Source organism: Apodemus sylvaticus, chromosome 8, assembly GCF_947179515.1.
Source record: "Apodemus sylvaticus chromosome 8, mApoSyl1.1, whole genome shotgun sequence".
NCBI lineage: Eukaryota > Metazoa > Chordata > Mammalia > Rodentia > Muridae > Apodemus > Apodemus sylvaticus.
Window position 1 is genome coordinate 42973257 of NC_067479.1, and position 14073 is coordinate 42987329.

The window sequence follows — 14073 nt, forward strand, 5'->3', positions numbered from 1 at the left end:
TTGAATGACAGGTTCAGATAGAAAACCTGGATCAATGGTACAGGCAGAGAATATAAGAAGACATCTGATATCCTCAGATCCCTGGGTATGTGCACAGGTCAGCACCTCTGCAAACACAAATGCTCCAACACCCATAAAGATATATGCATGCATTAACAAGCACACATAGAGAAACAAACACCTTTAAAACCTGAACAAAAATGTAGAGGGCTTCTAGAGAACATGAATTGGAAACTTCCTGCTGTGTTTTTATTTATGGCCTCATGCATTGAGAAGCATTGAGGTACACAGTAGGCATATGCACAAATGTTTCAAATAATCAGTCGGCATTTTGAAAAAAAGTAGGAAAATGGAGCAAAAGCGGATAGTTTCCAGTTTCCTTGAATTTTCAATTATCAGTTAATGTTTGTTAATGATTTATTTTGTAGCAATTAGTTGGATAATAAATAGGACAAAAGAGACCAGTGACTATTGCTTTGTGCACAATAAAGAGAAAGAAGAACATATAATTGTAATTGGAGACAAAGAAATACAGATGATAAAAGAATGTAAATATAGGAACCTCACAATCAATGTGTGTGTTCTTATACACATATGATGAATATTTTTAAATATTAGCACAATTTATTTATTATGGAATCAACAATTCTGCATTTTTTCTATTCTGCTATACTGCCTAGCTCCTGTCTGGGGAGAGGTCAAACATTCATTTGAGGAACAGCCAATGGCTTCTAAAATTTTAACCTGCTAAGAAGCATTCATATCTTGAGAACTTGAAATCTCACCCCAAGGTATAGTTTAAGGGCAATAGTAGATTTATATGCTTGTGGATTTCTCTGAATGTATCACTGAGGCATAATACACTTTACAAAGGCCTGCAATGGTTCTAAATGCTGGTGTTATGTGTAGCTCCAGGTCATATTTTCTATTACAGGAGATATGAGAGCATAAAAAGCTGCATCGCATAGCACATCAATAAAAAAGCATTAGAGGCTTTGTCTCCCCTTACAATCTTACCGAAGTTTTCTTTGAAATCCTCTCTCTCTCTCTCTCTCTCTCTCTCTCTCTCTCTCTCTCTCTCTCTCTCTGAAACTTGAGAAGTTTGTGGTACTTTCTGTCTCTACTACCCCAGTTACTCTCATTTGCTTTTAGGTTGAGCTTCAGGTGTGAAGGGAGATCTCAGGACAGATTTAAGCTCAAAGAGAAATGAGGGGGCAGTGTTAGATCCCACTGATGATGATAAAAGCAAGGGCAGCTTCTAACAGTTCAGCTGAGAGGAATGATGAAGGAAAACATTGATTTTGACTGCAACATTGTTTATCCAAGAAGAAAACAATACAATAATTTATTAAAATGTTTCCCAGCTTAACTCCTCAGAAATCGTATTTTAATAATAATTTCTATGAGCATTGCAAAACAACATATTCTATGGACTATTTACCTCACATTGGGAAGAAAACTAGAAACAAATGAAATACATTTGTTTTAGCCATCTTTTTATTACACCTTTTGAGAATACTGCCTTATGAATTATTTACACAGGCTCTATTTTTCCTGTTGGTCTCACTATCCAGTCTATTTGAATAATATACATTCTGATTGATGCTGTGTGGTTATCATTATTCAGCAAAAGTCCTCTATTAGTGTGGAAGATGCTGGTTACTACTATCACTGCTACTGCTACTGCTACTTCTACTACTAGTAACTGCTACTTCTATTACTACTACTACTACTACTAATAATAATAATAGCTGAGAGATTTCTATAATTACTGAGATATTGTTCCTTTTATTTAATAACATGAACAGAATTATAAGTGAACTCCAAGCAATTAATTAAGTTGTATTAGAAGTAAATAAAAATGAAATCACAGGAAAGAAGAAGAAAACATGGCTTTATTTTATTTTATTTATTTTTGAAATTAAAAAGGTTTTTCTTTTTTATTAGATATTTGCTTTATGTACATTTCAAATGTTATCCCCTTTCCTCATTACCCTTCCGAAAATCTCCTATCACATTCTCCTTCCCATTGCTTACCTCCCACAACCCACTTTCCTGGTCTGGCATTCCCCTTCACTGGGACATCAAACCTTCACAGGGCCAATGGCCTCTTCTCTCATTGATATCTAAAAAAGGCCATCCTCTGTTACACATGTAGCTGGAGCCACACACCCCTCCATATTTACTCTTTGGTTGATGGTTTAGTGCCTGGGAGCTCTGTGTGTACTGGTTGGTCCATATTTTTATTCATTCTAATGTGGCTGCAAACCTCTTCAGCTTCTTGGGTCCTCTCTCTAGCTGCTCTGTTGGGGACCCTATGCTCAATCAGTTGGTTGGCTGTGAGCCATGAGTATTTTGATCTTCCTTCTAAGACTGACCAAAGTATCCACACTTTGGCCTTCCTTCTTCTTGAGCTTCATGTGGTCTTTGAATTGTATCTTGGGTATTTGGAGCTTTTGGGCTAATATCCACTTATCTTGTATATTCCAAGATTTTGGGCTAATATCTGCTTATCAGTGAGTGTATACCATTTGTATTCTATTGTGTTTGGGTTACCTTACTCAGGATGATATTTTCTAGTTCCATCCATTTGCCTAAAAATTTCATGAATTCATTGTTTTAAATAGCTGGGTAGTACTCCATTGTGTAAAAACACCACATTTTCTGTATCCATTCCTCTGTTGAGGGACATCTGGGTTCTTTCCAGCTTCTGACTATCATAAATAAGGCATCTATGAACATAGTGGAGCATGTGTCCTTATTATATTTTGGTGTATCTTCTAGGTATATGTCCAGGAGTGATAAAGCTGGGTCCTCAGCTAATACTTTGTCCAATTTTCTGAGGAACTACTAAACTTTTTTCCAGAGTGTTTGTACCAGCTTGCAATTCCACCAGCAATGGAGGAGTGTTCCTCTTTCTCCACATCCTCTCTAGCATCTGCTATCCCCTGAGTTTTTTATCTTAGCCATTCTGATTGGTTTAAGAGCAATTTCCAAATTTATCTGTAGTAACAAAAACTAGGATAGTGAAAATTATTCCCCAAAATAATAGAAACCTTGGCTGAATCACCATCCCTGACCTCAAGCTATACTACAGAGAAATCATGATAAAAACTAAATGGTATTGGTACAATGACAAGTAGATCAATGGAATAGAATTGAAGACCCCATAACAAACCCATACACCTATGATCACTTGATCTTTGGCAAAGAAGCTAAAATCATCTAGGGGAAAAAAGAAAGCATTTTCAAAAAATGGTGCTGGTTCAACTGGAGGTCAGCATACAGAAGAATGCGAATTGATCCATCCTTGTCTCCTTGTACTAAGCTCAACTCCAAATGGATCAAGGACCTCCACATAAACCCAGACACTCTGAAGCTAATGGGGAAGACCCTTGAGGACATTGGTACAGAGGGGAAATTCCTGGACAGAACACCAATAGCTTATGCTCTGAGATCAAGAATTGACAAATGGGACCTCATAAAATTACAAAGTTTCTGTATGGCAAAGGACACCATCAAAAGGACAAATCGGCAACCAACAAATTGGGAAAAGATCTTCACCAATCCTACATCAGATAGAGGGCTAATATCCAATATATATAAAGAACTCAAGAAGTTAGACTCCAAAAAACCAAATAACCCTATTAAAAAATGGAGTACAGAGTTAAACAAAGAATTTTCACCTGAAGAACTTCGGATGGCAGAGAAGCATCTTAAAAAATGCTCAACTTCCTTAGTCATTAGGGAAATGCAAATCAAAACAACCCTGAGATTTCACCTTACACCAGTCAGAATGGCTAAGATTAAAAATTCAGGAGACAGCAGGTGTTGGTGAGGATGTGGAGAAAGAGGAACACTCCTTCACTGCTGGTGGGGTTGCAAATTGGTACAACCACTCTGGAAATCAGTCTGGCAGTTCCTCAGAAAACTGGGCACCTCACTTCCAGAAGATCCTGCTATACCACTCCTGAGCATATACCCAGAGGATTCCCCATCATGTAATAAGGATACATGCTCCACTATGTTCATAGCAGCCCTATTTATAATTGCCAGAAGCTGGAAAGAACCCAGGTATCCCTCAACAGAAGAGTGGATGCAAAACATGTGGTATATCTATACAATGGAGTACTATTCAGCCATTAGACACAATGAATTCATGAAATTCTTAGGCAAATGGATGGAGTTGGAGAACATCATACTAAGTGAGGTAACCCAGACTCAAAAGGTGAGTCATGGTACGCACTCACTAATAAGTGGATATTAACTTAGAAAACTGGAATACCCAAAACATAATCCACACATCAAATGTGTGGTACAAGAAGAAAGGAAGAGTGGCTCCTTGTTCTGGAAAGACTCAGTGAAGCAGTATAGAGCAAAACCAGAACAGGGAAGTAGGAAGGGTTGGGTGGGAAAACAGGGGGAGGGAAGGGGGCTGAGGGGACTTTCGGGGAGTGGGGGAGGGTTTAGAAAAGGGTAAATCATTTGAAATGTAAATAAAAAATATATCGAATAAAAAAAAGAAAAAAAAAGAAAACCAAAGTAGGCAATGAAAGAAAATACAAATAGTATCTTAATGTAGAATCTACACATTAAAAGGAAAAGATCATAAAGCCAATTTGTGTTCTATTTTGATAAAAAAAGGGATTTAGTAAAGGAAAAAAGGTCAGGTTGAATAAGATCATAAAATATGATACAAATTAAAGATCTATCTAACAGAACTCATAATGTTGGACATTTAATATGTCTAACAAAATTTTTAAAATGACAAGAGAAATGTCTGTATTACCCTGTGTATCTTATTTTGTTATGTCTACCTGAGCTACTCAGAGTATAATAGACTAAATAAATACCTTGGCAGTATTATACCTGCTCACAGATGTTTTACCATAAAGGAGGTTTGCATTACACATTATTAGTAGGACTCATCAAAAATGACAGCTAAAGGAAAAGTTCATTAACTCAAAAATTCTAACACCTATTAAAATATAGTTCTTGTTGAAGAGGTATAAAATTTGTTATATGTTCCTACATAAATTAGAAGATAGTTCCTGGCTTCAGAAATGATCAAGAAACAGAATTACCCATATTCATTAAAGCACCCATCTAATAATGTAGTTGAACTGATAGTTGGAGTTTTAATCAATTCCCAAATAGCTATCTACTTTACTCTCTGTATTTAGAATGAACAGAGTCCTGGGCAACAAATTAAGGCAGATGGAGAACAAATATTTGGTTTTATTTCTACGAAAAAGTGAACAAATGTGCAAAGGACATGGATTAAAAGCACAGCCAAACTAATCTGAAAACATCTCCTAGTATAGACCAACTTATTTACTCAGTCACCAGAAGTGGACAACTGCAGTTTGCTCCAGAAAGCACTGCCAGACTGTTAAGCTCACCACACAGTTGAGGAAATCAGCCAGAACACTCTCCATAAGGGAGAATTGCTGAAATGGGGCGCTCTTCCAAACTCATTAGTCAGATAATTCTGTTCTCCTGAGAGGAGGACTAATAGGGGAGCCTGGAAATGGTGAGTGTGAGTAGTTATAAAGCAGAAATCCCAGTGGATAAACTGAGGAAGCAGGATGAACGCTGGTCTTGATGGCACAGTCCAAACGTAGGCAATGAAACAGAAGGGCAGTGTCTGCCTGGATTAGTCTACCAATCTGCTGCTGAGTGTGCAGTTCACCTGTTATTGAAAGCCCCAGCTTTCAATAAAGTAACTGATTATAAAAACTACTTATTAACTATCATAAAACCCAAAACATACCTTTTTATAACTTATCTCTCATTATGGTGAGTTATCTGGCGAATGTTAGCTTAGTCGTAATTACTGAATAATCACATACCTTTGTAGGATGTGGTACAAAATACCAATCCATGCTGTGATGATTACTTTCAATGCCAACTTGCCTAGAAGCACTGAAATAGTGAATTGCAACTGGAGAATAGATTTACCAAGATTCTCCTCAGTGTGGGGAGTACCTTATGACAGGTACACAGATTTAAAAGGGTATGGGAGAAGGAAGATTGTGTGCCTTCGTTCTCCCCTTTCCTGTTCTTCCTGCATGCCCTCCCATTTTGCTACTGAGTTTGTTGACACAGTACTGTTGCTGATACTGTTGGTTCTTCTGTTGGTATAAGAACCAAACTAAGCAGGTAATTGTCTTTGGTGAGGAACTGAGGCTGTTAAGAAATGTTCCAGATTTTCAAGGCCAAATTGGTGGTGTTGAGGTATCCAGTCTCCTAAATGGAGCAACTACTAGGTTGTCAGCCTTTCCACTGTGTGAAATAACTTCTTGTCAAGTTTTCTAAAAATGAGGTAATTTAATACATTCTATTACACGTAAAAATAAATTATATATATATTCTTATTGGTTCTGGAGAAATACATATGACTATAATTGTAATTATCAAATTAGAAAGGTTTTAAATGTTTTCTTAAGCAAAGTTATTTTAACCTTCTGATTCAAAATGGTTTTGAAACTTACAGTAATTTCTTCTTACTTATTGTCACTCCTTACAGTCCCAGTATTTATCCTTCTTTTCTAATTTTACATCTGTAAAGAGGAATGTTATTTTTGCAAACAGTATGGATACTTCTAAAAGAGGTATATATGTGTATACACACACACACACACACACACATACACACACACACACAACAGTCCCACAGCTAGATATATGACTATAGAAGAGAAAATAAATATTCAGAAGGCAATTGTATTTTCATCTGTAACACAAAACTATAATAAACAAAATATAGACTTAACTAAGGTACACATCAACAGATTTATTCATGAAGTAAATGTCCTCATATGTCCTAGGTGGAGGAAATAGTCTTTCCTATGAAAGTGCATACTATTTTGTTGTCTAAAAGCATAGTCATCTCTGAAAACATATATAAAAGTAATATTAACCAGGCTGAACAGGTTGTACTTGTTTATTTAGAAATTGTATATGTTTACCTACATGTTTATGTAACAATAATAATGAAAAATCCATGAATTGGAAAGGGAACAAGCTGGGATTTAGGGAAAGAAAAGGAAAGGGGAAAAGAGTGAAATATATTATGATCTCAAAATATGAAATAAAGGAAATAATGTAAATCTGTTCTTATACTGTTGTGCCGTTTGAGTGATGTTTGAGGCTTTCATGCTTATGAGAAATCATCCATACATAGATAAATGTTGAATATCACATGCTTTCATACATGAGGAACCTAAAAAAGGCAGAACCATCATTGTCTTGAATATGTACCCAACTTCTGTTCCTACTACATCCTTCCTCTTTTTTCAGAAACTTTATTCAGTTGTGGTTTTCTTTCTCTATACTTTATGCCCTCTACTTCATGCTGCCCCAAATCCTCAACAGTCTTCACCTTGGTTATATCAACCATAGGACTAAAACTTGCAGTTTACCTTTTTGAAGAGACCAGTTTGTGCTTTTATTAGAAAGAGAACTTTACTCATACTGCAACACTCTGTAGCAGTGTGGGCATCATTGTGCTTCATTCTCCACTGCCACAGTGACTTGAGCTCCTTCTGCCATTTCTGACATCAAGTGTGTGAAGAGTGGTTCATGTCATGCTTCTTTTTATTGCTGACCAAATAAACAAACACCACTAAACACTCTGGAGGAGAATGCCACAGCTGAGAATGGAAGTATGTATGATATAAAGTGTCAATAATAAGCCAGAAGTATGTACATGTATTGATATCTCATTATTCTCATACGAATTTATATATAACTTTAAAAAATAAAGGCTAATTCAATACACAATTTAGAAAGATCATTGAATATTGTCAAGGTCAAAATTAATAATTGATGCCATCATGAAAGATACTAGAATTGTTTAATTTCACATTATGTTTACAGTAAGACATTGATTCCTAGATTTAAATCATCTAGTATGAATTGATTTTAGTATGAATTTGGATTTTCTCCAGTTAGAAAGGGGAATTTCTTATGTTAAATCATTTTCTTTGGCTAAATATTCCATTGTTATTTACACCATGTTCCACTGTAATTCTGATTGTGAAAACAGTCAGAGTATCATTTCTTTTATCTAAATGTTTTTCAGCAGAGCTGGTAATTACATTTTTATTTCTCATTCAACTATATTCTCTTAGTTCCTAAGGAAACATATGTCTAGTTATTTTAAAAGTTTAACCCCCTTAGAGAAAATACCAGGGTATCTCATTCCTTCTCTTAGTTTTCCAATAATTTCCCTAAGGAGAAAATAAAATATGCCCTTACGTGTTAGAATAATAAAACATAGTCAAGCATAAATAATTTATTTTCTTTTTAGAGTGAATTTTAATATTTTAGTAAAACATTCATTTTTTTCTGCAATGGTTAGTAAATGTGTAACAGTTGAAAACTAATGACTGCCGCCTTCAGTGCAGTCAGATCCTCATTCCTTAATTGCACAGGTTTTAAGAATGTATACTTCATACCAAATAGCCTGTGTACTATATTCTTAAAATAAAAAGTGACTACTGTATAAAATCAGGGGAATTTTCCCAAACAAACTGATCTACAAGGAATGAAAATATAAGCTTTTCATGATAGGAATTTTCATTTCATTTTACTGCACATACTTATGCTACCTACATGTCTTGAAATTTAGGAGGCACTAAATAAATTTCAAATGGATTATCTTTTTAAAAATATTTTTAGTTGTAAACCGTAATATAAAACAGGGATTAAAAAGTGTTCAAATGTCATCTTATATAATATTATTATAAATGTCTTTCTCAAGGACTTTCTCTAGCTTTTTTTTTAAAAAGAAAACTATGCCATTTAAAGATAACAAAAGTACATGTAAGAGCATTGCATGTTTGTAGTGAAATATATCTCAAATAAGATACAGTATATAAAAATCATAATACTGCATTTGGGGTGGTGCATACTGGAAAGATTTGCTGAAGAAGGCATATGCAAAAGATTATAAGTTTGAGGTTAGCTTGAACTACACACTTTTAGCTGGTTGTAGTAATGCACACCTCTAATACTAATATTCATCAGGCAGAAGATGCAAGATCTCTGTGAGTTCAAGGCCATTCTGGTTCTACATAGCAAGTTCTAGGACAGTCAAGTTTACAGAGATAAAACACTCCCCCATCAAAACATAACAAAACCAACAATCAATAAAAGAAAAATCACTTGGATATGCATATACACAAATATATTTTAACAGCCCTAATCAATAATTTGATGTTCAAATAATTAACAAATTTTAGCTTATAAATTAAATTTATTTCAAAGTACTAACTTCAGAGAAGACTAGATATGTTTAAAAACAAAGGAATTCTGTAATTATAAGTCTGTAAATTGACACGTGAGTATGTAGTTGGTGTAAATTCATCTAGTATACAATCTGTTTGGATAGAAAATTATGAACAATCCAGAACCAAGGTGAAATAACAGAAAGTAGACCTTGGATAAATTATAACACCAATGTGTACATTTCATATTGGTCATCAGTAACCATACAGTAACATAGGAGAAACTGCCAGATGTTCTTACAGAGAATAATGTTAAGCCTCATCATTAAAGAAGCCATTACTAGAATCCAGCATGCAAATTTTTTTGTTCATTTGTTTTTAAATAATACTAGAATTAAACTCAAGACTTTCTCCTTCAGAACAGTTCTGAACTATATGGACAGTGCTGAATTAGAGTTCCTTTGTGACAAGTTCTATGAGATAACTTAAAAAATAGATTTTCATATACAAAGAAGATAATAATGGAACTGGTTGATTTTAAGAAATTTAGATGAACAGGAAACAAATAAGAATAAGCCTTGTTTGATATAGATTCAAGAACTCATAGACAAAGTTAGCATTTGAGACAGGAGGAGAAATTTGAAAGTTGACTCTATGATTAATGATACCAACTAATTATAGTTTTGCAAAGACTACTTGGATTTTAATTTTACAATGTAGATGTCTAAATGGTACATAGCTATACATTTCTGTCAGTATATCATAAATTATATATTAGTAGATTAAATTTTATTATTATTGATTCATAGTATTCATATAAAAATGTTCAATAAGTTGAAAAGTAGCTTTAATCTTATGCAGATGTAGATACCTGTATTCATATTGGACAAATTAAAAGACATTAACAAGAGCTTTGATAATATCAAAAAATACATATTATTGCATTTTAACCTGCAGAAACATTTCTTAATATAATTAAATGTTCTTATAGTTTTTTTACTCCTACTTCTCAATATAAGAATTAATTTGACAGTGTTTTCTTTAACAGGATTTGAGACAAATCATAATATATATGTATTATGGTGATGAGTAATAATTTATTGGATTCTAGTAATATTACTGCCATCACTGAACAGATAGAAAAATATAAATCTAAACAGAGTACTTACATTCTTATTCTAGAAAGTAAATTTACTATGTGATGAACATTATATTGTATGCAAGTGATAACAAATAAGAATAATTAGCAAGTGCTAATGACTACATAGTATCTCTATAAATAAAGATTAAATAGTAAGCAAAAGTATCAAAAGCCAGACTTTCCCTCAGAATCCAAATATTTTCAGTATACTACCATTTTTATCATTATGAGTATGTTCAAATAAGTTTATCTGACATTTGTGAGTTCATAGTTCATTCAAGGGTAAAATTGTATTCATTTGTACTTAATATTGTGTTATCATAAATTCTTTTCTTCTTGTGCTTCTTATTTTGTGGCAATATACCCATAATTATTATTACTTCTGCCTGATGAGTTTGAAAAAGAAAAGATAGCTATCTAGACATAGTAAATGTATTTATTGTTCTAGTAAAAGTTTTATGATGTCAATATAATAAATAAAATAAAATTCATTATTCCTGATTATAATAATCTTTTTTTGTCCTTTTAGATGGATTTACATTGGCTTTCATAATAAAAGATTCTCTTCAGAAGACTTCGGAACTGGAAATGAAATGCTAATAATGTCACAACAAGCCAATTCTATACAAACTATTCATGATGAGCTCACCATTTTATGAATTTACTACTGGTCTCAGTTACTTTATTTGTTTCAAAGAATGAAATATTATTATATCATAATGTAGTCATAAGAAATTACTCTTCTGGGTAATGAACCAAACAAACATTCTGGCCATATATTGTCATAATTATGAGATATGTACTTAATCTGAGTCTTTGTTCTTAATCTCATACTCTTTCTATGATTGGAATGGTTTCATATGTTATGTTTGATTTAGTTATCCTATTTACTACACAGAATTCAGAAAACGATAGGCTACAATCCCTGGAGTTTTTATTTATTATATGAAGTACTATGTGCAAAATATGGTCAAAGCATAGCCCATTTTCCACCCCAGTAGCTGGAAAGAGCTCTGTACATGTTTTCTTTTAATTTGTGGATCTAATAACAGCCTCCATTAGTTAGCTACATATTCTTACGTATCTTTGCTGCAATAAAACATCCTTTGTTGAACAGATAGTAAAATAACAGTAATAAATACTGTCTCAGTTAGGGTTTCATTGCTGCAATGAGACACTATAACCAAGGCAGCTCATATAAAGGCAAACATTTAATTGGGGCTGGCTTACAGTTTCATAGTTTCCAACAACTTTTTTTTTTTATTTATTATTAATTATCTTTTTTTAAATTTTTTTTATTCGGTATTTTTTTATTTACATTTCAAATGGTTTCCCCTTTCCTAGCCCTCCCACTCCCAAAAAGTCCCGTAAGCCCCCTTCTCTCCCTCTGTCCTCCCACCCACCCCTTCCCACTTCCCCGTTCTGGTTTTGCTGAATACTGCTTCATTGAGTCTTTCCAGAACAAGGGGCCATTCTTCCTTTCTTCTTGTACCTCATTTGATGTTTAGATTATGTTTTGGGTAATCCAGGTTTCTAGGTTAATATCCACTTATTAGTGAGTGCATACCATGATTGGGAAATGCAAATCAAAACAACCCTGAGATTTCACCTTACACCAGTCAGAATGGCTAAGATTAAAAATTCCGGAGATAGCAGGTGTTGGAGAGGGTGCGGAGAAAGAGGAACACTCCTCCACTGCTGGTGGGGTTGCAAATTGGTACAACCCTTCTGGAGATCAGTCTGGTGGTTCCTCCGAAAACTGGGCACCTCACTTCCAGAAGATCCTGCTATACCACTCCTGGGCATATACCCAGAGGATTCCCCACCATGTAATAAGGATACATGCTCTACTATGTTCATAGCAGCACTATTTATAATTGCCAGGTGCTGGAAGGAACCCAGGTATCCCTCAACAGAAAAGTGGATGCAAAAAATGTGGTATATCTACACAATGGAGTACTATTCAGCCATTAGAAACAATGAATTCATGAAATTCTTAGGCAAATGGATGGAGCTAGAGAACATCATACTAAGTGAGGTAACCCAGACTGAAAAGATGAATCATGGTATGCACTCACTAATAAGTTTCATAGTTTCTATCCATGATGGGGAACATGGCAGCTTGAAAGCAGACACGGGGCTGTTGAGAAAGTTCAACATCTTGATCTGATGGTAGCCAGAAGTAGACTGGTTTCCAAAGGCAGCCAAGGGGAGTCTCTCCTCCAAGTTGGTCAGAACTTGAGAGCAGGAGATGTCAAAACCCACCCCCACAGTGACATACTTCCTCCAGCAAGGCCACGCCTACTATAACCATGCCAAACCTTCTAATGGAATGGTGCCACTCTCTATTGACCAAGATTATTCAAACAACTGCAAATAGGAAAGGTCAGGCACTTCTATTATGTATTCAACTTTCTTAATTTTTAAAATGTTTTTATTGGTTATTTTATTTATTTACATTTCAAATGTTGTCCTCCTTTCCATGTTCCCATCCACAAAATCTCTATCCCTTTCCCTTTTCCCTGCTTCTATGAGGGTGCTCCCCTACCCACCCACCTAATTCAACCTCACCACTCTAGCATTCTCCTAGCTGGATCATGCAGCCTCCACAGGATCAAGGACCTCCCCTTCCATTGATGCCATAAAGGCAGTCCTCTGCTACATATGCAGCTGGAGCCATGGCTCCCTCCATGTGTATTCTTTGGATGGTGGCTTAATCCCTCTGAGCTTTGTTATATCTGGCTTGTTGATATTGTTGTTCTTCCTATGGGATTGCAAACACCTACAGCTCCTTCAGTCATTACCCCAATTCCTCCATTGGGGTTCCTGTGCTCAGTCCAATGTTTAGCTGCATGCATCCACATCTGTATTGGTCAGGCTCTGGCAGAGCCTTTTAAGGGACAGTCATACCAGGCTTCTGTCAGCAAGCTTTTTTGGCATGAGCAATAGTTTCTGGGTTTGGTATCTGCAGATGGGATGGATCCCTAAGTTAGGCGATAATTCCTTCTTTCCACTTTCTCTTGACATATAACAGTGGCATAAATTTTTGCTTTCTATTCTTTCCTTCTTGGTACTATGAGCTATAAGCACTATTATATTCAATATTCAAATATTGAATATTTGTAAATATTCAAATTGTGTGAATATCTATATAATATGTATATATGTATATATTTGAAATAGAATATATTACATTTTCCTATATTTTGTATATTTTAACTATTGATTTTGAGCATTCAATATTTTTATCTGAAAACTTCTGCTAAGCATTATAATAATCAATAATAATAAAGAAAGCAAATAATGTTACAACAAACTATCATCTTCTATATGCATCATGAAGTGACATCCTAAGTGTATATGAAAACATTATACAATGAATTACATCTCTTTTAACATGACTTAGTTGGAAAATAAAGAGCTTTAACTATTCTGATCCTATACAAACTTTCTACCCTTCCTATAAAACAACTTATTCAACTTGTGAAAAACCTGGCTTTACCATCAACTGAGCCTTAATTTCAAAATGAAGACATCAATTTATATGGGGATGACAAGATGCTTATGAAGTCTTAGAAATAGTATTTCCAATAATTTATGAAATATTCATGAGAAACTAGTGGGAAAAATGTCTATTTCTTGAAATTACTATTCTGCTTATGGTCACATATAATTGTTCAAATAAATATAATCAATGCT